Source organism: Myotis brandtii, unplaced genomic scaffold (assembly GCF_000412655.1).
Source record: "Myotis brandtii unplaced genomic scaffold, ASM41265v1 scaffold520, whole genome shotgun sequence".
Lineage (NCBI taxonomy): Eukaryota > Metazoa > Chordata > Mammalia > Chiroptera > Vespertilionidae > Myotis > Myotis brandtii.
In genome coordinates this window covers 1,695,439-1,697,996 of record NW_005369827.1, presented here as the reverse complement: position 1 = coordinate 1,697,996, position 2,558 = coordinate 1,695,439, and the positions used below count along the sequence as shown (strand labels likewise).

Here is a 2,558-nt window from a genome sequence, read left to right as displayed (position 1 = left end):
GGAGGCGGCTGATCAATGTTTCTCTCTCATTGATGTTTCTGGCTCTCTGTCTCTCTCCCTTCCTCTCTGTAAAAAATCAATAAAATATATATTAAAAAAAATTATTGTGGCATACCAGTGTGCCGCGGCACACTTGTTGAAAATCACTGCCTTAGATCTTTGGCGCTGGAAGTTCTCTTCCATGACATCTATCAGAGCTCCTTCCTGAAAGCAGAGGAAAGTACAGATGTATCACCTCAAGTTCAAATGAGTGAAGGAGCCAGACCTAGAACCCGCATGTCCAGGATTCCAGTCCAGGTTTCTTTCTTCTTCTCTTTGTTCTTCAGCAAGAGCTGTCACTCCTCTCCCCTTTTACTAAAACTAGTGTATGTTATCGTCATAAGCCTGTGTGATGGACTCGAGGATCATTTTTGAATATCAGCGAGTTACACAACTGTGACACTTGAGCCGTCACAGTCATAAGACCAGCAGGGCTTCTTTGGAAATCATGCAGTGGGGCTGGGAGTTTCCTCCAGTGCTTTTGTTCTGGTCTTAGGGCAGTAACAAGAGGCTTTCTCGTGACATACCTAAGCCTTCCTGCTTTGGGCTGAATTGAAAGTAGGGCAGTACTTGCCAGTCTTGTGGGTGGTATTTTAGTGTCTCACTCCGGTCATAACTAATATTAGGAAGTGTCAAAATTTAAATCTTATGCTTGCAGCCTCCCGCTCTTCTCCCTCTCTCCCTTCTTTCTCTTTAAGCCTAGCTTGCTGCTAAACCTAAATTTGGAGATTTTTCCCAAAAATTTGGCCTCTTTATATTTTATTAATTTTTTACAGAGAGGAAGGGAGAAGGAGAGGGATAGAGAGTTAAAAACACCAATGAGAGAGAAACATCGATTCAGCTGCCTCCTGCACACTCCCTACTGGGGATGTGCCCGCAACCAAGGTACATGCCCTTGACCAGAATTGAACCTGGGACCCTTCAGTCTGCAGACCAACGCTCTATCCACTGAGCCAAACCAGTCAGGACAAATTGGGTCTCTTTAAACTTGATCCTCTAAAAGATCCTTTCCCCCTCTTTCTTCCACAGTCATTGCATCAAACTCACAATGCACCACCTCACAATGCACCAAAAGGCAGTGAATTTACAAATGCACTGAGGAGGAAAAAAATTAGTTATGACATGATTCCTGATTATTTCATCTTGTTTCTTGAATTGGATATGAATTACTTTCAAACTCTTCTTGTCATTTAAACTTAGATTTCACTCCTAACTAGCTGGCATACCTTGGGCTAATAATTTAACCTCTCTGAGCTTGATTTTCCATCTGTAGAATGGCCATAATAGCTCAAAGCAATTGAGCTCTAATTTATAATAATAATAATATAATTACACAAATTTTTCTGATATGAGAAATAAATGCTACCTGCCTGGGACATGGCAGCTCTTAAGAAATGCTAATGTGCTCTTCCTCGGGGCTGCCTACAGAGGTGGCAGCCATCTCCTACTTGGCACCATGGCTGCCCTCAGACCCCTCGTGAAAACCAAGATTGTCAAAAAGAGGACCAAGAATTTTATCCGGCACCAGTCAGACCAATATGTCAAAACTAAGCGGAACCAGCAGAAACCCAGAGGCATTGACAATAGGGTGCGTAGAAGACTCAAGGGCCAGATCTTGATGCCCAACATTGGTTATGGGAGCAACAAAACAAAGCAGCACATGCTGCCCAATGGCTTTCGGACGTTTCTGGTCTATACGTCAAAGAGCTTGAAGTGCTGCTGATGTGCAACAAATCTCACTGTGCTGAGATTGCTCACAACGTCTCCTCAAAGAATTGCAAAGCCACTGACCATCAGAGTCACCAATCCCTATGCCCGGCTGCACAGCGAAGAAAATGAATAGACAGATTGTGTACACATTGTATTCGTGTTAATAAAATCATAAAATTCTGCCATCTGGCATTTCAAAAAAAAAAAGAAATGCTAATATGCCCTAGTCAATTTTGCTCAGTGGTTAGAGTGTCGGCCTGCACAAGGAAGGGTCGCGGCTTTGACTCCTGGTTAAGGGCACCTGCCTCGGTTGCAGGCTCCATCCCCTGCCCAGTAGGGGTACTTGCAGAAGGTAACCAGTTGATGTGTCTCTCTCACATCAATGTTTCTCTCTCCCTCTCTCTCACCTCCCCTGCCCCTCCCGTCTACTTTATCTAAAAGCAATGGGAGAAAAGATATACTAATGTTCCTTCCTTGCCTACTTAGTGCTTTTACTGCCACTTGTCAAGTCCTTCTCCTTTCCTCATTTCCACTAACATGGTAGAACACGAGGTCACTTTCCTTTGCCAACTCCCATTTCTTATGCTGCAAGCTGTTTAGTTCATTTCCATTTCTGCTCAGCAGGGAAGACCAACTTTCCTTCTCTGGAATTTGTGTTTCTATTTGTTTGTTTGAAGTCTCACATCGCAGGGCATCAGCCAGGGCCTTCCATCCCTGCTAGTCCTGGTTCTTCAGAGGGGTCAGGTCTTCCTTGGCAGTGAGATATTAAAATAATGCCGCAGGCAAAGCACAGAGAGTCTGTTGAAACC

General features: G+C 44.0%; 1 pseudogene; it reads left to right on the top strand.

Annotated features, from left to right (window-relative positions):
• Positions 1-1,449: 1,449 nt before the first annotated feature.
• On the top strand, positions 1,450-1,956 carry LOC102259849 (annotated as a pseudogene).
• The last annotated feature ends 602 nt before the right edge of the window (positions 1,957-2,558 follow it).